Source organism: Neltuma alba, unplaced genomic scaffold (assembly GCF_004799145.2).
Source record: "Neltuma alba isolate B1F8T4 unplaced genomic scaffold, ASM479914v2 tig00010082_pilon, whole genome shotgun sequence".
Taxonomy (NCBI): domain Eukaryota; kingdom Viridiplantae; phylum Streptophyta; class Magnoliopsida; order Fabales; family Fabaceae; genus Neltuma; species Neltuma alba.
Genome location: NW_021635040.1, coordinates 29,370 through 55,232, shown reverse-complemented (window position 1 = coordinate 55,232; position 25,863 = coordinate 29,370).

Genomic DNA, 25,863 nt, shown 5'->3' with positions numbered 1-25,863 from the left:
CATAACCTCTGGCCCTTAGTTGTTTCCAGTTCATCATTCTTTAGTCCCCAAACACTATTGTTTTACACATTTTCCCTTAAAAAAATCTCTTTTTCTTTCCGAGGGATCTTCGGGACTTTCGTTGCATTGGACTTAGTAATCATCCTTTCCTGGTGCTGTTACTTGTATCTATGAGTCAAAATTTAGGATGTTATAATTTTTGAATCTGATTCTGGGGATGAATATACTTTCAAAGAACTTTATGAAAAAATTGACCAGCGACCTCTCCTTAAAGAGTGACCCTTCCCCTTAGACCCCCCAGATAATCCTTTTGTCTGCCAACTCCAAGCATCCCAATTAACTGGTTTAGTCTAACAATGTTCCATGGGCAATGACGCCTTTATTCGCCATTTCTACACTTATGCCTGATTCCATAGTTCCATGACCATTGATTTTCGCAATGTCTATGTTCACCGGTCCTTAACTACTAATAACATCCGCTACCATTACCGTCTTCCTCCTTGTTGCCATTGTTGTTATGTTGAATTTAAACATAACCATCCCTTTGACACTGTGGTCCAAAACCTTTGTCATGAAGGTGCCACTTGGCACCGTCCCCGTACTGCAGAACTCTATCTCAAACTGTTTGAATTCTGGCCTGAGGCTCATCCTTGGCTACATTGGTTTGTAACAACATCGTACCCACCACCCACCTAGCTAACCTCCCTAAGCGCCAAGCCTTATACATCTACCTCCTAATGATGGGCCAATCATTTGATTTAGCTGACACCATTTACTCAACCCTCCTGATACCATCAATACCTCCAAACTCATGATTGAACTTTTCCGCACTGCCAATGTCCCAGAGTATAACAATGATAGTTACTTTGAGCCAGCCCCTTTTTTTTATATGACAGCCCTAAACAGCCCTTCATTGGCCCGTCCCCTCCATCCAACCTGTCTTTGATGTTGGAGCAGCTCTTACAGCCGGTGCGCCAGCCCAAGAAGGCCAGGAGGGCCAAGAAGGCCAGGAAGGTCAGGAAGCCCCTGAACCTATTACTTTAGACACCTTGGCTGATGATATTGATGAGCTTACTGAGCATGTGTACCAGTTGCGCGTCACACTCCTCCAAAGGATGAAACAGCAGAAGGACCGAGATGCTCTCTATGATCGAGACAGGCGTTACCATTATCGTGTGGATGCTTTGATTGCTAATTGTTTGAACTTCCTCCTGCCCCTTAAGGAGAATAACTCACAGAGCAGAGTCAGAATGTCTGGAGCAAGCACTTCTGATACAAGACCATCTGGGTCTAGGGCAGACGACCCTGCTATGCAGCAGTAGTCTTTGTGTTTTGTTGATTGTGTTGTTTTTCTTTGGTCCTTTGTGTCAGAGTTGCTGGTGTTACACCTTACTATCGTATCATCTTAGGGTTCAATTAAAACCATTTTAGACCACATTGGATGGTCTTGGGCTCAATTCTATCAGAAAAATGTTGATTTTCAGGATTTCACTGTTCATCAGGTAAAAATCCAGTTTTTTGGTCCAACTTCAAAAATTCATAACTTAATCTAGAAAAATAAAAATGTAGTGCATCATAATTCAAGGTATTTAGGACAATTCTCAAGTGCATCTCATACTCTTCAGGAGACTTGGAGTACACTAGGATGTCATCAATGAACACTACTACGAATCGATCTAAGTAAGGGTGAAAGATCTTTCATGTAGTTTATGAATATCGTAGGTGCATTTGTCAATCCAAATGGCATCACTAAGAACTCATAGTGCCCATAATGAGTTCTAAATGCAGTCTTAAAGACATCATCAGGTTTAATCTTGAGTTGGTGGTAGCTAGATCTTAAATCAATCTTAGAGAACACACTGGCACCAACTAGCTGGTCTAATAGATCATCTATCCTAGGGAGCAGATGCTTGTTCTTAATTGTGACTTTGTTCAACTCCCTGTAGTCTATGCATAATCTTAGACTACCATCCTTTTTCTTGACAAATAACACTCGAGCACCCCATGGTGATACGCTTGACCTAATAAAACCTTTCTCAAGTGATTCCTCTATCTGCTTCTTAAGTTCTGTCATTTCATTTGGAACTATTTGTCACACCTTCTATTATATTGACTTAGGTTCCTTTCAAAACCATTTTTAACCACATTGGATGGTCTTGGGCTCACTTTTCACCTTAAAAATACTAAATTTCGGATTTTTACTGTTCATAGGGTAAAAATCTAGTTTTTCTAGCCCAATTTCAAAAATTCATAACTTATTCCAAAAAAATTCAAATGGGATGCTTCAAAATTATATTTAAAGATCCTTAAGTCCTCTTTCAAGGAAAAATAATCTCATGATCCAATTCCTTATGAAAAAGTGTCAGGTTTTTGTGAAATGCAACACTGTCCATTTGCCAAAAACCCTTTTTTCCAGATTCTGACCTTTAACTTTGAAAAATCATTAAAACTTGTATACTTAGTCATTTCTAATGTATTAGATATCAAATTGAAGCTCAAGACGTTATCTATAATCATGACAAAATTCGTGATTAAAAGCATTCAGGAGCATAATCAAAAAGTCACGTGAACATGGCAGTGTCAGTGTGCTTACAGCACTGTTAGCTTAATATATACATAACCAAAAAGGGTCCACGAATTTTATGGCAAGACACCATACTTTAGTCTCCAATCTGCAGCTTGCTCATAGGAGTTTCAGGCCCTAAAATGCTAGATTATATTTTGGGGATGAGATTTTAAGAAATCCCAGTAGCAAGATCAATCAATCAAAACATTAACATGCATCATTATAAAGCATTTCAACATTAGCTATCATAGGAGAACTAATCTTGTTATAAATAGGCAACCTCAACATGCAAGGCCATGGCAACAAATGCAAGGAGCAACCATATCACAACATCATAGTTCAACCATATAATAGCAAGCGTACATGCCATAAATAACAATGCAAAGTTAATATTAATGGCTAATTAGATCCCACTACCTTGATCCAATGCTTTTTGTTTTTCTTGTTGTTCCTTCTTGCTTCCACAAGTGCCAAATCCTAACATGGAAATCCACAAAAAGGGCAGCAAGAATCATCAACCATTCCTCATAAAATCAATAACATAACTCAAGTAACTCTTAAACCCCTTAAAGCTTCCATCTTTGTTCTTGAATTTTTAGAGTTGGTTTCCATAAACCCTAAAAATTCCCTCTTGACTTAACCCTACATGATTTTTCATGTAGATTCTAAATATCTACTTGGATTTAACAAAATAAATTTCCTTCCTTTAGTTTTAGCTTGGCCGAACCATTAGGGTTCAAAACCCAAAAATTGCAACTTTGATTCTATGGCTTCCAATACTTGTTCTTTAGGTTTACCCTACACTATTTTTCATTTTGAACACAATAGAAGCCTCAAAACTTTAGAAAACATATTCTAGGGTTCAGTTTTGGTCTTGGTCAAACCAAACCTCTTGAAGTTCAACCATGAAAAACTTTTCAAAACAACACTAAACCACTTGAAACCATCTTAAATCACAGTGTTCTAACTATGTTTAACAACAAAACCTCCTTCCCTACACTATACCCATTTCAGCCAGCAACAAGAAGGGAAAAGAAGTGATTTTTCCAACCATACAAATCAATAAAACAAAGCAAGCAACATCTTAAGACAACTTACCAAGCTTGGATCTTAGTTGGAAGGTCAAATATGCTTGCTTTTGCTTGATCTCTTCACAAAATCACTCTTGCTCTCTCTCTTTTCCCTTTAGCACGAAATGAGGTCTGATTATGGGGGAGCAAAAGCTCATTAATGCTCACAAAATATCCCACCAATCATCATTAATGATATGCCATATGTCAAGAGCCTAATTAGTCTTAATCCTCTCTCTTAATTAACTTAAATCATAATGTAATTAAATTCCAAAGTCAAGATCCTTTCCATTGGTAGCTTGACACTTGGAAAGCTTTAATTACCATCCATTAAAGGCTTGACAAGTGGCACCTTGTGGGCCAAGCAAAGTGCAAGACTCTACTTCTTACTTTATCTGTGCACTTTTACTCCGGGTTTAACTTCTTTTCTATAATTACAATACTCTGGCCTCTGTAATTATTTTTTATCAGATCCATAAATTATTCTCCTCATTTTTATCTTCCCAAATTTCCCCCTTCGTGTTAAAATTAATTTCCCAATAATTAAATAAAATAGAAAACTAATTTCCTTCTCTTTAGTGATTTTTCCACTTTTCAGAGGAATTGGAAAAAATCTTGGACACTTGAGGGTCTTATTTTAATTCTATAATATCTTATAATTACTTGGGATATCATAGGAATTTTCTTTGGACTTTATTCTTCTTAAAAATATTTATTTGGAATTTTCCAAATAAAGACCTTAAACTAGCTTAAATTGCCCTTAAATTCCTTTATAATTTCTCTAAGGGCAAATTGGTCATAAAACCAATTTTATAATCCCATATAATTCTCAAGGAACATTGTCCTTATTTTTCCTTAATTTTCTGAGACTCAAAATTATTTTTCTATAATTATTCTTGACCAATTTTCCTTAATTAGTCAAACTTTTCATAATTGGCTTGGAAAATTATAATAATTATTTTCCACCAAAATTATTCTATTTCTCCTTGTCATTTTTGGTTTTTAAATATTTAGGGATATTCTTATTCCTAATTACCATATTACTGGATGTGACATTTCTCCCCCTCTGAATAAATTTCGTTCTCGAAATTTAAAGTGTATCTTATTGGAAAAGTCTAGGATACTTTTCCTCTGTCTTAGTCTCTATCTCCCTCATAGTTCTAGTATAAGACCTTTACAAACAACCTCGACTAATGGAAACTACCTGTTTCTCAACTGTTCAACTTTCTGATCAATGATTCGCTTTAGTCTGATCTCAAAGACGGGTTGTCTTACAGCACAATGTCATCATAGTTTATGACATGTGTTGGGTCTAAATGGTACTTCTTTCATTGGAAGTTATAGAAGACATCATGAATTTGACTTACATTCAGGGGAATGGTCACTTATAACCTACTGGTCTAGTCTTGGACAAAATTTGAAACAGTCCATCGTAGTTTGAACTTAACTTCTTAAGCTTTAGCGATCAACTGACTTCCATTATTGGTTACACTTTAATTAACAACCTTAATCTTTAACAGTCTCCTTTAATATCTGAGTAGCTCTTTTGTCTACTTTGAGCCTTTAGAAGTCTTTGCTAAATAACTTTAGTCTACTGGGAAGTCTAATCCACTATATTAGGACTATACTTCTTTCATTGAACTCTATCCAGCACAAGGGAGATCTATGTTTCCTCCCATAGAGTGCTTCATATGGTGCCATTCAAATACTTACATGGAAACTGTCATCTTAAGTGAATTCGACTAACGGTAAGTACATACCCTAGTTATTGCCGAAATCAAGTACATATGCGTGTAGCATATCTTCTAACATCCATATCATTCTCTGTGTCTGCCCATCCGTCTCAGGATGATAGGCTATACTGAAGTTGAGAGTAGTGTCTATTTCTTTCATAAGGACCTCCAAAACTTCAAGTAAATCTCAGGTCTTAGTCTGAAACCATACTGCTTAGCATACTCGGTAGCTTAACAGCTTCATCAACTTTCATCTTCCATTTTCTGTTAGACTTAGTGCATTCTTGCCAAAATGACTAACATTTCTAGCTTTTGCACTTTCTCACATTCTTTCCAAGGTCACACTCTCTTGGGCTACTCTTGCCTAAAACACTTAACTAAACAGTGCTGACGAGAAACTGAAGCACTGATTCTAATAAGCTTAACCCTGGTACTTTACTGGCTTAGACCCTTCTCCTGATCTATCTTTAGTCAGTTCTTTTCAGCTTACATTCTTGTCTCTCGCCTCATCTTAGGGATTTTCCCGTCAATACTCAGTCTGTCTTTATATCACATGGAGTTCTTCCTGTATCTTGAGCTAGCCTGAATGTCTCTTTTTCAGGTCTTATGGTTCTAACTCCTCTAACTTTGGCTTTCCTTTGTTAATCAGAAGGAAATTGAATCCAGCCTAATGAATGATAAGGTTATCTAGAAGGAAATCATGGGTACTATCTCAGTACTGATTTACAACCGAAGGAGGTTTCCACATCCTCAACTCATCCCTGGTCCTCATCTTCCCAAATAGGTATCAATCTCCACGAGACTTAGACCATAAGACTAAGTGAAGTCATCTCCACTCAGTTGGTCACCATACCAATAATTCCCTAAAACTGTTCCAATAACCAATACCATTTTCTTAGGCCTCCTGTCAATTCCCCAAGCCACCTATTCGTCTCTTTAGGTGCCTAAGCTAATTTGTCTTAGGAGTTCTCTTACTCCTCCAGCTGCTCTTACCGTCTCTTACTACTTCAGAACGATACAGAAAGAGGACTTATGCAACTTCTCTTTCGTCTACTTTGCTTTTCAGTACGAGCATACTCTAGCATGCATAATGTTTGGCATTTTAATGCAAGAAGTGTAAGCTCTTACTGGTTGCTATGTCCGTAGCATGCCAACCAGACATCTTATCCCTACGAGAGGGAGCCTTTTTTTTTCTGTTCGCAGCTGCTTCTGGAAGTCATAGGGAGAGGACTTTTGAGGTTCTCTTTCTCTCTGCTTACTCTAGTACTCTACTAAGCTCAGGTACATCTAAGCCTAGCTTCATTCTTGGCTAGTCATACTTCCATTAGGTAAGGTCAACTCCACTTGCCTTGCCTTGGCTGCTTCCCTTTCCCACTCGGATAGGGCATTTTGCTCCATCTTGAGCAACATCAACTCTAACTTGGAGGACCAATTCCCATTTTCTCTAGGAAGATTTCGGGCCAAGAACTTATCCCTTGAAAAGGGTGCCTCTCAACCTAAACCCTAAGCTAGCGACTGAGTATCTCTTAGCATTAAGGGAAACATGCCAAACTCTAAGCTAGTTCCCTGCATAGCCATTCATCTCGTCCTCTTCTTTTTGATCCTTAAGACATTTCCCTAGAGCTCTCCATCTTACTTCACTATCTCAAGGTTTCTATTCATTTATTCTAGGACTTGAAATAGCTACTCTATTATGGTGCCCTAGCCCTAACGAGGCTATAAGAGTTCGTCTAGCTTAGGTTGCCACTTACACCTTCTTAAAGGTGTAAAGATTCAACCCCTAACTGTCTTATTCAACTCCTCATCATTATTGATTAAACCCAATTATTCTATGTTATTTCATATCATTTTAAGGGTATTTATCATAGATTTTAGCTCCTTTTGATGATAATTGTGCTTAATTTAGATTAAGAGTCCTTACTTTGAGTTAATATCTTTTTGAGGGTAGAATTGTCATAATTGGTTATTAATTGTATTCAATTGATTTCTAGGACAATTGATGCTTCAAATTGTTGCTTTTTATTGTAGGACACTTGAGAATTAGAGCCAAGATTGAAGATCAAAGCATTACACAACATGAGAGTTTCTAAGAAAATGTTGTGCTGTGGCAAAAAGTCTGAAAATGTACATCAGTGGCTATTCTGGAATAGTTCGCCGCAGCAAACTCTCAAAATCTCACTACATTTCCTCTCTAAAATAGTTCACCGCGGCAAACTTTTGAGTTCACCGCGGTAAACTCTCTCATATCAGTAACGTTAAATTCGGATCCAGAACGCAAAAATAGACCTTCTACTCATATGATCCGACCCAGATGGACCCCTAAAACCCTTAGAAACCCTATTTTCGACCAATCACTCCATTCTATCATCTCCAACACCTCTATTCTCCCATCCTCTTACCTCTCCATCTCCATCTTCTTCCCCTTCCATTTCCTGCACTCTTTCTTCATCCCACCTCATTTCCTTCATCTCCTGACTGCTATGGCTGAAGATTTAACTCTGGTTGGAGCTGATTCCAAGGCTATGATGAGCTAAGCTTTTCCAACTCTTGAAGATGGTGGAGTAGCATGAGTTTCCAAGCTTCAAAGGGGAGTTTTAGTTTTAATATTTAGTTCTAGCTATGTGTTTATAATTTCCTAGGTATAGGAGTTGTAAAGTCTTAGTTAGACACTTTGATTAATTCTGTAATCATTGGTTAGTGATTAAATTTTGTAATTTGGATTGATTGATGTTGAACATTGTGCTTAAATATATGTAGTTGCATATATGCTTATTGTAACTCTCATGATTCTCTCCTATCTTGCATGGTTATGTTTCGGTACTGAGTTGATTGAGTGTTACATTGAGCCAATTACATGATCATTCCAAATTTACATATTATGGAAGCTAAACAAAGTTTTCATTAATGAGTTCATTAATGAAAGCTTTGGGCTCATTGAGTTAATGAGGTTCTTATTAAGAAAACCTAATGGATTTGTGAAACTCCCAATATTTAAGTGAACTATGATTGCCATCAAAACCATTTTCAAGAGATTTCCTATTAATCATTTCCATTACATCATTATTATCTTAAAACACTAAAAACATAGTATCTTAGGTTTGTTTTTATTGCATTCAGTTTAGGCACTATTCATTTAAATGTTAAAAACCCAAAAACCCCTTTTTCATTACATTGCATGGCATTTAGTCTAACTTAGGTAATTAATTAAGGTTCCCAAGCATGAAACGACCCGAGTTTGCACTACACTGCATAGCTTGGATTTATTTTTGATTGAGAACCCCAAAGCGAACAACAAAAAGGCTCTCGTCAATTATTCTTCCTCTTGAGGTGGAATCTGATAATTCTAATCGGTGGCTATCTCTCTCTTTCTAACTTCTATTGATCTCACTCTTTATGATCTCTGAGAGTCGTTGTGTCTCATTGAGATATCACCTCAACATCTGAGGGTTATTGTGTTCATCTGTCATGACTAGAACCCTTGTTGGCAGTATAGAAGTTACCACCTCGTTTGGTAATCACTTTGTATTCGTCCATCGCCATTAATTCCCCTGGTTTGTCATGACAAAACACGCTTTTCTCTTAACCTCTGTTAGTCTTGGGTAGCTTTATTTATCATACCATTGCCTATATAGGCATCTGTTACGAAGTTTAACTTACTTCCAGATTTAACTCTATTTCTCTTGAAGGTAGGATCAGGGTTTTGTCCTTACTGTTATAGGAAGGCAACCAATTCAATCCATCACCACATCAGCTTCGTAGAAGGTCTACATATCAAGTTTAAGGCAATATAACAATGCTCAAAACCAGCTATACCGTTTAAGCACCCATCAGATGTAATTGTCCTATTATATATTGGTATGGACATATATATATATATCATACGGCAACATATTCATAACCAAGTCAGGTCCTTTAAAACAATCATATAAGAGAAGAAAATGATTAGCACCCTAATGTATCATTGCAATCACTGGGAAGTTCATAATAATGATCGTTCCTTGGATCATTTCCGAAAACTTTCGGGCTTCTTTCCCTGTGATGGCAAGTACTCGTCCTTGGGTGCGTAACCTTGGCTTCTCTGTATTCTATGGCCATTCTCTCATAAAGTGTCTGGACTTGCTGCAAGTGTAGCAAACGTTTTGCTCAACCATATATGTTCCATCACCATGACTCTTGCTGCAATTGGACATTCTTTGCCATTGGAAGGCTTACCTTCCCTTTTTACTCTGTTGGTTGTCCCACAGCTCTTCCTTTTCCTGTTCACATCAGAAGAGGTACTACCCTGATCTCCCTTTTTTAACTTGGGAGTAGGCATCAAATGATGGTTCAATCTGTTCACCGTAATTCGGCAGGCCTCAACTACTTTGTTGAAGTGCTCGAACGGTCAGGGATCAATCATCTCCCTTAAGGACTGCTTTAGTCCTTGAGCATCTTTTGGTCATCTACCTTTCATCATCTCGGTACGCAGGTAACTGAAGTAGTGGGGAAGACGTCTAAACTTAGCTAAGTACTCATCAACTGACTCGTTATTCCTCTGCTTCAGGGTTAGGAATTTTGCTTCCTTTCCATCCCTGGCTGACCTTGAAACTTATTTCTCATAAAACTGCTCTAGGAACACTTCCCATGTCGCTCTCATGTTCTAAGTGTCCAGAAGAATCTTGGTATTCTTCCACTAGTGGTCGGTATCTTTCTCTAACTTGTAAATTGCCCTTTGGGCTTTCCGCGTAGTCAGACAGTCTAGAACTTTGAAAATCTTTTCCAAGCAGATGATCCAGTCCTCTGCTGCTTGGATGTCAATTACTCCATTGAAGGATGGCGGATTGTGCTCTCAAAAGCAAGTCATCCACTGCTGGGTGCCATCGGGATCTACTGCTGGCACTGCCAATCTAGGCAATTGTTTGTTGCTTGCGTTGCTGAGGTTTCTTCCTTTGGCTACCTCCTGTCGAGGTTAGCTACTGCCACTGCTACCACTGCTACTATTACAGTGTCCTTTTCTTGTTCCTGGCTAGCCTATGCCGCCCTCATCCCTTCAATAGCCTTTTATTGTGGTTCTAAGCAATCCAAAATTAATCGTATTGTACCGGGATGGACACTTCCGTCGCGTCCTAAGGGTCTCTCCGGCAAAGCATTTTATCAGTTCTGACCAATATGCTAACTAAACGGATAGCATGTTTGAGGAACAAGAAAATAAACGACATACTTGGATTTCATTTAGCAACATATGCATTCGTAATACGTCAATCAAGCATTAGTCATCGGTCACAGCAATATAATTTAACATACATAGCCATCTTAGGAACATACATAGCAATTAAGCATGCCAGACCAACCTACTACGGTTAGCTGTAACAATATAAGTCCTACGTCAGTACTACAAAAATCCAACTGACTTCCCAAAATGGGAAATAGTGAAACTCTCAAGGCTCTGGGTCCATTAACTCAACATCAGATCCCCATGTCGAGTACAAATGACAAAACTCATTCTTCCATCAAGGTATAAACAGGAGCACATCCATCGTCATTAGGATTTAGTCTTCTGTATCTACTCAAGGAAATGTATTCCTTACAAAGATCTTGAGGGCATCAATGAGATCGTGGAAGCTAGCACTATTCATGCGACTACAAACGTCTCTCACACCATTTTTCCAAAGCCGGGTCTAAGGGAGTACTCTAAGCAATGCTGATATCCAGTCCATCATCTTTAGGGTAGCATCTTCCCTAGTCATATAATCGTAGAGCTTTCGGATATCCTCTAGATATCTTAGGTACACATGGGCATTCTGATTCTCATCGGCTTAATGTACCAGCCCCTCTCCCTAAAATCCCTGGCTAGGTCCTCTATGGTGTGAAATTCTTTCATAATTGAGAGGAGCTTGGCTTCACTAGGCCCAGCTCTAACATCATCAGATATTTCAACGACCTCAATCCCCTGAGGATCATTGGAAGCAATGGTGGCTATGTTAGGTGGAGGGTTACTCTCCCATAAGGTATCATAGTAGAAGTCTGCTACAAGACTATAGTCCTCATCCTTATCGAAGCATTGAGGGAAAGGTTCTCCTGGTCTCCTCTGGTTAATTGAACCCTTTGAATTACTATTGTGGTCACAACAAGCCATTCGACTCCACCCTACATTATAATAACCAACCATCTAATAATTAGACAGTAGTATTCTTCTTCAAGAATATGTCAATTTTCCTTTTAACTGACATATTAACTGAGCAGAGCGTTCTATCCTATGCTAGAACCTCCGCTCTGATAAAAAAAAATGTCACACCTTCTGTTATATTGACTTATGGTCCTTTCAAAACCATTTTTGACCATATTGGATGGTCTTGGGCTCACTTTTCACCTTAAAAATGCTAAATTTCAGATTTTTACTGTTCATCAGGTAAAAATCTAGTTTTTCTGGTCCAATTTAAAAAATTCATAACTTATTCCACAAAAATTCAAATGGGATGGTTCAAAATTCTATTTAAATCTCTTTAAGTCCCCTTTCAACAAAAAATAATCTCATGATCCAATTCCTTATGAAAAAGTGTCAGGTTTTTGTGAAATGCAACACTGTCGATTTGCCAAAAACCCTTTTTCCCATATTCTAACCTTTAACTTTGAAAAATCATTAAAATTTGTATACTTGGCCATTTTTAATGTATTAGCTATAAAATTGAAGCTCCAAATGTTATTTATAATCATGAAAAAATTCATGATTAAAAGCTTTTGGGAGCATAATCAAAAAGTCACGTGAACATGGCAGTGTCAGTGTGCTTACAGCACTGTTAGCTTAATATATACATAACCAAAAAGGGTCCACGAATTTTATGGCAAGACACCATACTTTAGTCTCCAATCTGTAGCTTTCTCATAGGAGTTTCAGGCCCTAAAATGTTAGATTATATTTGGGGGATGAGATTTTAAGAAATCCCAGTAGCAAGATCAATCAATCAAAACATTAACATGCATCATTATAAAGCATTTCAACATTAGCTATCATAAGAGAACTAATCTTTTTATAAATAGGCAACCTCAACATTCAAGGCCATGGCAACAAATGCAAGGAGCAACCATATCACAACATCATAGTTCAACCATATAATAGCAAGCATACATGCCATAAATAACAATGCAAAGTTAACATTAATGGCTAATTAGATCCCACTACCTTGATCCAATGCTTTTTGTTTTTCTTGTTGTTCCTTCTTGCTTCCACAAGTGCCAAACCCTAACATGGAAATCCATAAAAAGGACAGTAAGAATCATCAACCATTCCTCATAAAATCAATAACATAACTCAAGTAACTCTTAAACCCCTTAAAGCTTCCATCTTTGTTCTTGAATTTTTAGAATTGGTTTCCATAAACCCTAAAAATTCCCTCTTGACTCAACCCTACATGATTTTTCATGTAGATTCCAAATATCTACTTGGATTTAACAAAATAAATTTCCTTCCTTTAGTTTCAGCTTGGTCAAACCATTAGGGTTCAAAACCCAAAAATTGCAACTTTGATTCTATGGCTTCCAACACTTGTTTTTTAGGTTTACCCTACACCATTTTTCATTTTGAACACAATGGAAGCCTCAAAACTTTGGAAAACACATCTAGGGTTCAGTTTTGGTCTTGGCCGAACCAAACCTCTTGAAGTTCAACCATGAAAAACTTTTCAAAACAACACTAAACCACTTGAAACCATCTTAAATCATAGTGTTCTAGCTATGTTTAACAACAAAACCTCCTTCCCTACACTATACCCATTTCGGCCAGCAACAAGAAGGGAAATGAAGTGATTTTTCCAACCATACAAATCAATAAAACAAAGCAAGCAACATCTTAAGACAACTTACTAAGCTTGGATCTTAGTTGGAAGGTCAAATATGCTTGCTTTTGCTTGATCTCTTCACAAAATCACTCTTGCTCTCTCTCTTTTCCCTTTAGCATGAAATGAGGTCAGATTATGGGGGAGAAAAAGCTCATTAATGCTCACAAAATATCCCACCAACCATCATTAATGATATGCCATATGTCAAGAGCCTAATTAGTCTTAGTCCTCTCTCTTAATTAACTTAAATCATAATGTAATTAAATTCCAAAGTCAAGATCCACTCCATTGGTAGCTTGACACTTGGAAAGCTTTAATTACCATCCATTAAAGGCTTGACAAGTGGCAACTTGTGAGCCAAGCAAAGTGCAAGACTCTACTTCTTGCTTTATCAGTGCACTTTTACTCTGGGTTTAACTTCTTTTCTATAATTACAGTACTCTGGCCTCTGTAATTATTTTCTGTCAGATTCATAAATTATTTTCCTTATTTTTATCTTCCCAAATTACCCTCTTAGTCTCAAAATTAATTTCCCAATAATTAAATAAAATAGAAAACTAATTTCCTTCTCTTTAATGATTTTTCCACTTTTCAGAGGAATTGGGAAAAATCTTGGACACTTGAGGGTCTTATTTTAATTCCATAATCTCTTATAATTTCTTGGGATATCATAGGAATTTTCTTGGAACTTTATTCTTCTTAAAAATATTTATTTGGAATTTTCCAAATAAAGACCTTAATCTAGCTTAAATTACCCTTAAATGTCTTTGTAATTTCTCTAAGGGCAAATTGGTCATAAAAATAATTTCATAATCCCATATAATTCTCAAGAACATTGTCCTTATTTTTTCTTAATTTTCTGAGACTCAAAATTATTTTTTCATAATTATTTTTGACCAATTTTCCTTAATTGGTCAAACTTTTCATAATTCGCTTGGAAAATTATAATAATTATTTTTCACCAAAAGTCTTCTATTTCTCCTTGTTATTTTTGGTCTTTAAATATTTAGGGATATTCTTATTCCTAATTACCATATTACTGGATGTGACACTATTCGGTAAGGGGCCTTAGAAATTGGTCCTGCTCAGGTATGATGTCAATCGTGAATTCTACTTCTCTGTTTGGGGGTAGTCCTGTGACCTCTATCAGAAACACTTCTGGAAACTCCTTAAAACCTGGGATTTCTTCTATCCCCTCTTCAACCTCTACTTGCATCGAGAAGAAAACGAGAAATCCTTGGCAACCTTTTCGTAGGCATCTGCCTGCTTGGGCTTTCGTTATGAAATTCAATCTAACCTCTGGATTCAACTGTAAATCTCTCGAGGGTAAGATTAGGATTGTGTTCTTACAATCCATTAGGATATTGTGGGATGACAACCAATTTAGTCTAATCACCACATCAATTTCATGAAAGAGCATACATATTAGGTCTATAACAGTACAACAGTGCTCATAACAAACTATGCAGTTTAAGCACACATCAGATGTAATTACCCTCTTCTGTGTTTGTGTAGACACATTATATCACACAGCAATGTATTCATAATCAATCCAAGTCTTTTAATAAAGGCATACGAGATAAAAGAATGACTAGCACCCGAATCAAACATTGCAATCATTGGAGAGTTGTTAATCATGATTGTACCTTGGATTATCTCCAGAGATTTTCGGGCTTTTTCCCCTCTGAGGGCAAACACTTAGCCTTGGGTGCATGGTCATGCCCTTTTAGCATTTTGTGGACATTCTCTTGAGAAATGTCTAGGTTTACCGCATGTGTAGCAAATGTTCTGTCCAGCCATGCACGGTCTATTACCGTGATTCTTGCCACACTTTGTACACTCCTTGCCCTTCGGTGGCTTACCGCCTTTCTTATCCTTGTGATTGTCCCACGACCGCTTCCTTTTCTTACTCACATTAGATGAGGTGCCACCCTAACCTCCCTGACCTCCCCTCTCTACTCTAGGTGTAGTCTTGACCATCAGATGATGGTTTAAGCTGTTTTCTGTAATTTGGCAGGCCTCAACTACCTTGTTGAACTGTTTGAATTATCTGGGAGCAATCATCTCCCTTAAGAATTGCCTCAGTTCTTGAACCATCTTCTCCGTCATTCACCTCTCATCGTCTCAGTAATGGAGATAGCTTGAGTAATTAGAGAGACGGATGAACTTAGCCAGGTACTCGTCAAATGGCTTGTCATCTCCCTGCTTCAGGGTTAGAAATTCTGCTTCACTCTCACTCGAAAGGATCTCAGAAAATACTTCTCATAGAACTACTCCAGGAACACTTCCCAAGTTACCCTTGTGTTTCGAGTATCCAGAAGAATCTTAGTATTCTTCCACCAGTGATTAGCGTCTTTCTCTAGCTTATATATTGCCATCTGGGCTTTTCACTCTGATGGGCAGTCTAATACTTTGAAGATCTTCTCTAGGTAGTTAATCCAGTCTTCTGCCACTTGAACATTAAACGTTCTGTCAAATGACAGCGGGTTGTGTTTACAGAAGTGAGTCATCCACTGCTAGATGTTGTTAGGGTCTGTTGCTGGTATTGCCAGTCTAGGCAATTGTTTTGATGCTTGTGCTGTGGAGATTTCTTCCTCTGGCTACCTCCTATCGAGGTTAGCCATTACCACTGCTACTGCTACGACTATCACTACATCCCTCTCTTGTTCCAGGCAAGCTTATGCCACCCTCATCTCTTTGATAGTCTTTTACTGTTGCTCGAGACGATCCAAAGTTAATTGCAGTGGATCGGGAGGGACCCTTGTGTTCAGAACTGGGGTTCTCTCTGGTGAAGGGTTTAATCGAGTTCTAACCATCATGTTTAACTAATTGGATAGCATAACAAAGGAACAAGAAATAAATATCATGCTTGGATTTCATTTAACAAAAATAGGCATACATCATTCAACATTTGAGCATCAGTCATCAATAATGCAGTTGAAACATACATATACCAAGCACTGCCAACCTAACCTACTATGGTTAGTTATACCAAAATACATCCTATGTTAGTGATAGGAGGGTCCTAGTCATCTAAAGAAAATGAACAACAACAAAGCCCTTGAGGCTTCAGATCCAATCCTCCACATCGTCTTCAAGTATGTAGTTCAGGAAAATAATCTCATAGGTCTAGCATGGGGTGTTAGGTAGGACCTCTACCATCTCACTTAGCCAATCAAAAGGTTCCAAGTAAGGGTTGCCTGGTCTGTGGGCTTGGTACAGCTCTCTCACACCCTGGAGGTAGTCTAGGTGTACTCTCAGGTCTACATCCACATTCCTTCTAATGTGATGCCCTAGGAACCTCAGTCTGTCACTCAGCTTACCCACACTGTAGATCTCATGACTAGGCAGAGCTAGGGTAGGTACAACTAGTACTGTAGGTGCTACAGGTGTTACTGGAGCTGGGGGTATAACTAGTCTGGTACTAGGTCCGGGAATGTGGCATGGATGCACAACTGGGGTAATAGGCTGCCTGATGGACTGAATGTAAAAGCCTAGGTCTAATGGTTCTTGGTATAGGCCAATTATAGGATTTATCAGGTCACTGTGTCTGGGAAGGTACAGTAACTGTTTTGCAGTGATCCCTAGAAGTTCAGGATAGCACTCAGCATAGTCATTAGAGTTCACTGATGTAACATCCCAAATTTTAGCTCATAGATACATAGCATTTTCAGGGCCAAGGCCTTCTTTATTTTATCATTTCTGTATGATTTGATTTCTCGTTGATTGTCCCTTCTTTTCTAATGGGTTTCGAATATAAAAATCATTTATTGGTCTCTTGACCTAGGTAAATCCATTAACTCAATTCGGTTATTCCTTTCTATTCTTAAACCCCCCTAAGTCATAATTATCTTATTACTCATAAATCAGGCGGATTCATTTTTTGAAAGAACTATTCAAGAAACAAATGATCCCTTTTTTCGTTACTAGTTGATTCCCAGACACAAGTAATAGTACCAGGAAAGGATGATTACTAAGTCCAATGCAACGAAAGTCCCGGAGATTCCTCGGAAGGAAAAAGAGAATTTCCAAGGGCAAATGTGTAAAACAATATTGTTTAGAGACTAAAAAATGAGGAACTGGAAGCGACAAAGGGCCAGAGGTTATGCCAGAAACTTGTAAAAGATGGTTCCGAAGGTTAGGCCTAAAGAGGGACCAAATTGTAAAGAAAAGATTCCAAGGCCAAGTAGGGACCTAATTGTAAATAATAGTTCTGGTTGGCCAATGCTCAGAGTTTGTAAAAAGGGCCCAAATGAATTAGAAAAATTTCAAAAAAATGGGAATAGGATCCTAGACCCGATATAAGGCTAGAAATGACGGAAATGCCCTGAAGTCATTCTAGGGTTTTGGACAATTTGAGATAGTAACTTAAATTGAATTATTTAAACTATGAGACGGCCTCAAATAATCAAGAAAAAATGGGGAACAGTAGATGAGGAATTTACACATATTGTAAAATTAATTCCGTCCCCAGAAACTGATAAGGTTAGTTTTAATTAAATTTAAAACTTATTTATACCCTATCTGGGGAAAGTGAAAATAGCTGTCTGGAGTTTGACTTTTGACCTGAGAAAAATCAGAGGAATTTCCCATGATGAAAGAAAAAGAATGAAACCTAGAGACAGATCAATGGAGTTACGAGCCGATAGAAAGAATTCAGCGAAAGTAACCCTAATTAAGTATTATTTAATAATATTTCTGGGAAAAGGAGAAAGAAAATATCTAAGAACCATCATGACGGCACTAAGTTAGCATGCTGAGTCACCAAATGCAATCATGACACCTACGAGTCATCATGCTGAGTCAGCAGAAGATATTTATGGACAGCATAAAAATCAGAATGCAGTACGGGGATATTTTAGACAATCCTTTGTCTACCTGTTATAGTGAAATCTCTACTGCATGACTCAGTAAGGTTAAGTAGCTTGTCAGTAGAGCTAATTATTTTCATCTATACTCCTCTAAGATGGCACCATATATGTACTTAATTAAGATGAGAAAATGGTGCTAAAACATGTCCAGTTGTACCGGGTCAGTCAAGACTTAGAAAAGTACCCGGTATGGTGCAGAATGGCAAAACAGGTAGAGGAATGCCTAAGGGCTATATTTTGGACGAATTTTATATTAATTTCCTCCCTATTTTAATGCCAAAATGATGAAGGAATATGGAAGAGACAAGTGTACAGTTAGATCAGAAAAGAAGGTATTATGTATACGGTTGGATGCAAGACACGTGTACGGTCGGATGCAAGACACGTGTGCGGTTAGATTAAAGACATGTGGCTTGTTGATGTAAGCATGATGTCATCAAGATGAGGTAAGCATGATGTCATAGGACACGTGTCATCAATAGATAAAAAGAGAAAATGGACGGTCCAGATCAAGCCACGTATTTTTAAGATCAACGGCCCAAATTCGGTCTTGTTTTCTATAAATACCCCTCCCCTCCCTCTCATTTCGTCCAAGTATAAGGAACCTATGGGGAAGCTCTTGCAAAATGGTTTCTAGAGAGAGACAGAAGAGGAAGAAAGAAAGGCCAAGTGATCCCAAGCCAGATCAAGCTCTAAAACAAGATATGTGTGCCGTTTTTGATGTAGTTTCTACCTCCCTTGTTATTTTGAGCTGGTGGTTGGTTTGATTGGATTTTTTATGATTGAAATTCTATGGGGAGGTGCTGCACGAAATTTATTGGAATAGGAGAAGATGACATGGATGTTAAAAGCATGTTTAAAGGCTTGGAAACAACAAGAATAAAGTGGTTCTGTGTTGATTTTGCAAGAAATCCAAGTTTCCCTTAGTTTGTGATTCTGTTCGGCCATGACTGTTCTGAATGGTTATGATTGGATTTTGATTGTTTTGAGCTTGAAAATGGATTCTACATGCAAAATTATGTGGGAATAGCATGTGGAAATAATTTTAGGAAGGTTGGAATTGAAACTCAAAGTTAGAGTTCAAGTATGTTCAAGAAAGAATCAAGTAGAAATAAGTTGATAACTTGATTCTAATAATTGTTTTGCATCATGTATTGATGTGTTTAGGACCTTGGAATATCCAAGAGGATGTTTAATGGTGTTAACCAAAAATCCATGGGATTGGAAAGACAAGGGAATCAAAGGAAAAGCAAGAGAAAAGCTATGTTATAAGGTAGTAAACTTACCTATATTGTGTGCTTGATATGTATGCTTGCATGATGTGGCTATGTTGCCATGATGTGACTAAGCTATGATGAAATGTTTGCAAAGTTATATTTGCAAGTTTATGTTATGTTTTGCCTTGGCTATATGTTATGAAAGCATGAAATGCTGTAGCTTACTTTCCATGGCATTCATGTGGTAATGTTATAACATGCCATGCATGTGCATTATGTCTTGTATGCTTATAGGTAGTGTTTATTACTAAGATTCTCCCAAATCTCACCCCTCCTTAATCAACTATTTAGGTCAATCAATGGTGGAAATAATGGCATGAGAGGCAAGAAGAAGAAAGTGGAGAATTATTAACATTAATGAATGATGTTATTATTCAATGTGTAATTCTCCTGTTATGTAAATTATGTTATGGATGCCAATGATGCCATGTATTTAATTACAATGTTTATGGGATGAATAGAAATGTATGAGGATGTGTCACACCTTCATTTTAAACCCCATTATATGTCTTTTAGAACTATTTGGAATCGTTACATGATGCTCAAAGTAGGTAAAAACCAAGATTTAAAATTTTGATTTCGGTTACTATTCATGTAACCCTTAAAAATCAAGTCAATTTTGAAAAATCATAACTAAATGTAGAAAAATCGGAATAGAGTGGTTCTAAGTCTTGCGTGAAACTTATGAAATGCTTTACATAGGAAAAATGTTCACAGGTATCAATTTCTCACAGATCAATGCTAGTTTCCACGCAATTATGTACTGTTCATTTGGAAAATTCTGAAATTCCCAGTATTTTTATCCAACTTCGAAAGGGCATAACTCTTTCTACAAAATTCCAAATTTAATGATCTACCACTTGATTTTGAAGCTAAAAATATGATCTATTAGTCTGCCAAATTTCAAATCCATATTCGAACATTTGCTATTTATTTCGTATGCACCAAGTTTGGTCCTTTTTAGTCAAATGTTATCCCCTAATTACCTTTGTAATGACTCTTTCATAACCTTTACCCATCCTTAATTATTTGAGGCTTAATACAAGCTTGAATATACATTCTACTAGGCTTTCACATGTTTAAACATAGACATACATGCTTGGCTCCCCTTAGGAGCTATTATCCAACAAACATTTCCAAAGTCATAATATTACATAACAAATTCCAAAAATTTACACTGGGGTACATTAATTGTTCATTAGGTCTCCAGGACAATTTCTTTGCCTTTGCCCTTGCTTGAACTCCCTCCTAAGTGGTGTTAAACATAAGAGTGAGATTTCAAAGAAATCCCAGTAGCACAGAATCACAATTATCATGCATTTCTGCAAACACTACGAGCAATGCTTTTGTGCAGATATCTTGTTCATATGTTCATGCTTTTATGCCATGGAAAGTAAGCTATCATACACATATTCAATGGACATAATGCCAAGGCAACATAATTCAAACATTGCAATCAACATTTGCAATAAAGCTTAGTCACATCATGGCATACATTGCACACACTCACATTAACACATCAATGTAAGCATGAAAACAATCAAAGTGTAATTCAATGCTACCTTTTGGTACTTGGTCCTTGATTTCCTTTAAGTTCAAGATGTTTTCTTGAGGATTTGGCAAGGTACCTATCAAACCAACACCAATGCCAATCATTCCACAATTATTCAAACACATTCCCTATTACTTAAACATTAATAAACCCTTCTTTCTTGGGATTTTTGGCCTAATTGTTTTCCTTTTAATTCAAGAAACCTCCTTGGCCATTCCTACATGGTTTTTCATGTAGAATTCAAATATCAAATCAAATTTTACAAAATCAAATCCCTTCCTTAAGTTCTGGTCAAAACATAAACGAATTTTCCAAGGAAAAATGTCAAAATTTCCAACTTTGATTTTTAATGCTTCCAAATTCAATTCCTCCATATAACCCTACACAAAAACGCCCAAGGAGTTCAATGGAAGTATCAAAACCATCAAAATCCAATCATAATTCCATATATTCAAGATGGCTGAACACTTCCTCTTAGGTTCATAAATTTTCATATTTGATTCCAATGAATTTGAACACACTTCCTTAGCATAATCCTACATACCATCACATTTTAAATCCATTGGGACCATTAAAACTTATTGAAACAATTCCTACCCTTGAGTTCTTGAGTTGGCTGAACTGAAAAGTCATAGTTCATAGGGTAATTTCTTCCATAACCCATTCAAAACCGCACCAAACATCAACAACACAACTCATACTCAATTTCCTATCCTTTTCTAGCACTTCCAGCACAACAGAAATGAAACAGCACTTCCCCCTCAAATTAAGTCACGGTTTGACCATAGAAAAAGCATCAAATTAAAGCCTAAACATACCTCAAGGAGTCTTGGATTAAAGCTTGATGATTAACCTTGGATTGGAGGTGATTTGAGGAGTGTTTGGAAGCCAAGAAGAAAATTGTGCAGAACCTCCCCTCTATTGTCCCAATTCTGTCCGAAGTTTGAGTGCCTTGTGGGGGTATTTATAGAGCTCATTTGCTGCCCAAAAACCTGCCCTTGGGCAGCTATTTCTGCCCCAAAATAAGTGCAAAGGTCGGCCAAAATGAAGAACAAATCCTAGCCACACATGCTTTGACTCACTTTCCAAGAGAGTTGATCCAATGGTTGAAAATTTGCCCAGCACACAAGCCAGCTGTTCTGATCATGGTGAGCACAAATTTGGGCCTTTGTGGATGCTAACTAAATGGTAAAAACTGGTTAGGAAGCAATGGAATTAGTTAGGGTAATTTAAAAATTCATTCAGTCACATAATACCCGATTTCTTGCCCTCTACTAGGAAAAATAGCTAGAAGCTTCAAAAATTCCATTTCTTTTGATGATAATTCCCTATTTATTCCAAGAGTGTGATCTGGAAGTTTTGGGAATTTTTCAAGACCTCTAGATATTTATTTCATATTTTCTCGAAATCGGGTCCTTACCGATAGGAATTCGGAAATAAATTCCCCATAAAGTATTTTCTGTATTTCTAATGCTTGGAAAAAATTTTATAAATTCATATATATTCCTAGGGAGTGTATCCATATTTTTTTCTTGGATTTTTGGAGTCCTTAGGTAATTAAAATAATTTTATCACTTTAATTTCCCTTTATTTTTCCCTATTTTCCCAAAAATAATTAATTTTTTGGGAATTTTCACCAAAATTTATTTTGGGCTATTCTCACTCCCAAAACATCATGTGTGACTCAAAAACCTCTAATTCCATTTTTTTTCTATTTTTAAGTAATTTTTGGAAACTTTTTCCAAAATTACCGTTTTGCCCCTAGGGACCTGATAAAGTCGGTTTCGTCCCATTTTGGGTTTTCATGCTTTACTCATACCTTATACTTATCAATCATATCTCATTTCGCACACTCCCATTACTAGGATTCTAAATTTTGGGATGTTACAGGATGATTGGAAAAGTGTAAACCCAATTTATGTATACCAAAGAAATAGAAAGAATTAAAGTAAACAGAGGTTAAGGGATAAAACGTAGGTCATGGAGCAGTGAGTTTGTAGCTTTGGTTTGACCTATCAAATGAATGAGTTAAGCCACAAAATTTGGCAGATTCATAGTACACATCCCAATCTTTAAAATAATAGGTAGATTGCCTCAATTGGATGTGTAGACAAAGAGATACGATTTTTATGGAATTAGTTATGAATTTTTGAAATTGGGCCTATAATCTAGAATTTGAACAGTGAATAGCAACCCGAATAATTATGCTAAAATTTTAAATCCACGAGCTTGTGTCATGACTTGCTTGAACCATAATGCTTCCAAACACGTACTCTGAGGGGTTAAAGGTAGGATGTTTCAACTGACGAATGGCCTGGGCTAGCATCTTCCATAGTCCATTCCACCGAATCCTCTTCCTCAGTGAGATTAATTATGTTAAGATCCCAATCATTGACCGAAGGCTTAGATCTAGTGTCCCAATCTATGGTGGTTTCTGTAACATCCAAACTTTTGGGCCCAGAAGTATGAGAAATAGCCTGGATTGGATAGACTATTAGATCCCTTTTGAGCAGAAGTCCCAAAGATGAGAAAAGAAGTGAAAGCAGTTCTAGGGACTAAACTGCAAAGAAAAAGTTTACAGGGGCTAAAGTGTAATCAAAGTTAGAGGCTCCAGTAAAGTATCAAAGGCCCAGAGGGAGAAAAGAGGCTAGATATAAGCCAAAGGTTAAGTTAGAAACCTCGAAGAGAGGATTATATAAAGTTAAGTCCAAGCAGGGACTAAATCGTAAATTCAAAAAGTTATGACCAACAGGGTAAAAATGGAAGAGTACATAGAGAATTCCAAGAAAATCCAAAAAAAATAGGAAATAATATTCTAAGGCTTCTCTGTGAAGAGCAAAGACGAAAATACCCCTGAGGCAGCTTAAATAGAATTTATGAGGTTATGGTCGGTAAAAAGCATACCATTTGAGGTAATTATTTAAAATAGCAAGAGACCTCAAAAATGTATTAAAAAATAAGATTAAATGGTTGAAAGGTTGTACTAATTTATAAAATTAGTCCCGCAACCAAAAGGCCAGTGGAGTGGCTTTAATAAACTAAAAAGTCGGTTTTGCCGATAAAAGGGTATTTTAGTAAATGAATTTTTACGCAAGGCTTAAAGGAAGTGTTATGGCCTAAGAAAATTCATATATATTCTCTAGAATTAAAAGAAATTATGTAGAAGGCAGAATAATTTTTTGAGCTCCGGAAGGCCATAAAGAAAGCCGGAGAAACGTGGGCCAAGTAAATTTGGAGGAAACTTATGAAACAAGTTTGATCCAACGGCTAGGATCTAATCTCCCTTCTCCTCCATCACTTTTATGAAACTTGGCACCTTCTAGAAGAATGAGATAAGCATGATGCAAGAAAGTGATACAATGATGATGTAAAAGTCTACTTGAACTTCCAAGATTGCCCTTACTCCTCCTTCTAGCTATCAAGGGCATTTTGGTCCATTCAAGCCAAATTTTTTACTATAAATAGACCCTCCCTCCTTCACATTTTCGGCCAAGCTAAAGAATACTAGGGGAAACTCTTGCAATTTTGATTCTTGAAGCTTAAATCAAGAGAAAGACACCTACTTTGATCAACCAAGTTTAGATCTAAGGTTAGTAAGTTGTTTCCTCTTGTTTCTTGCTTTGAATCTTTGGCTTTTATAACATCCAAACTTTTGGGCCTAGAAGTACTAGAAATAGCCTGAATTGGATAGGCTACTAGACCCCTTTTGAGCAAAAGTCCTAAAGATGATAAAGGAAGTCAAAGCAGTTTTAGGGATTAAACTGCAAAGTGAATGTTTTCAGGGGCTCAAGTATAATCAAGTTAGAGGCTTCAGTAAAGTCTCAAAGGCCCAGAGAGAGAAAAGAGGCTAGATACAAGCCAAAGGTTAAGCTAGAAGCCTCAAAGAGAGGATTATATGAAGCTAAGTCCAAGCAGGGACTAAATCCTAAATTTAGAAAGTTATGACCAACAGGGATAAAAATGGAAGAGTATACAAAGAATTCCAAGAAAATCCTAGAAAATGATAAATAATATTCTAAGGCTCTTCTGTGAAGAGAAAAGACGAAAGTACCCCTGAGTTAGCTTAAATAGAATTTATAAGGTTATGGCCAGTAAAAAGTACATTGTTTGAGGTAATTATTTAAAATAGTAAGAGACCTCAAAAATGTATACAAAAATGAGGTTAAATGGTTGAAAGGTTGTACTAATTTATAAAATTAGTCCCGCAACCAAAAGGCCAGTGGAGTGGCTTTAATAAATTAAAGAGCTAGCTATGCCGATAAAAGGGTATTTTAGTAAATGAATTTTATGCAAGGCTTAAATGGAGTGTTACATCCTAAGAAAATTCATAGATACTCTCAAGAATTACAGGGAATTTATGGAGTAGATAGAAGAATTTTTGAGCTCCGGAAGAGCATAAGAACGCCGGAGAAATGTGGGCCAAGTAAATTCAGAGGAAACTTAGGAAACAAGTTTGATCCAACGGCTAGGATCTAATCTCCCTTCTCCTCCACCACTTTTATGACACTTGACATCTTCTAGAAGGTTGACGTAAGTATGATGCAAGAAGATGATGCAATGATAATGTAAAAGTCAACTTGAAGTTCTAAGATTGCCCTTACCCTTTCTATTAGCCACCAAGGGCATTTTGGTCCATTCAAGCAAAATTTTTGGCTATAAATGGGCACTCCCTCCCCTCATATTTCGTCCAAGCAAGGAATCATAGGGGAAACTCTGCCGCTCTTGCATTTAGAGAGAGAAAAAGCTATTTCTAGTGAGAGAAAGTCCACCTAAGTTCAAGCTTCAAGATCAAGGTATGTGATGGTTATAGCATCTAATTTGATGCCTATTTTGAATTAGTTACTGTACATATTTGATTCTGAAATTTGGTATGATTAAAGTACACTCTGTAAGTTTTAAATCCATGTGTAGAACACTTCATTTGGATATGTGTACAATTTATGGTGATTTTTCAAAGTTAGGGTTTGAAATCTAAAAACA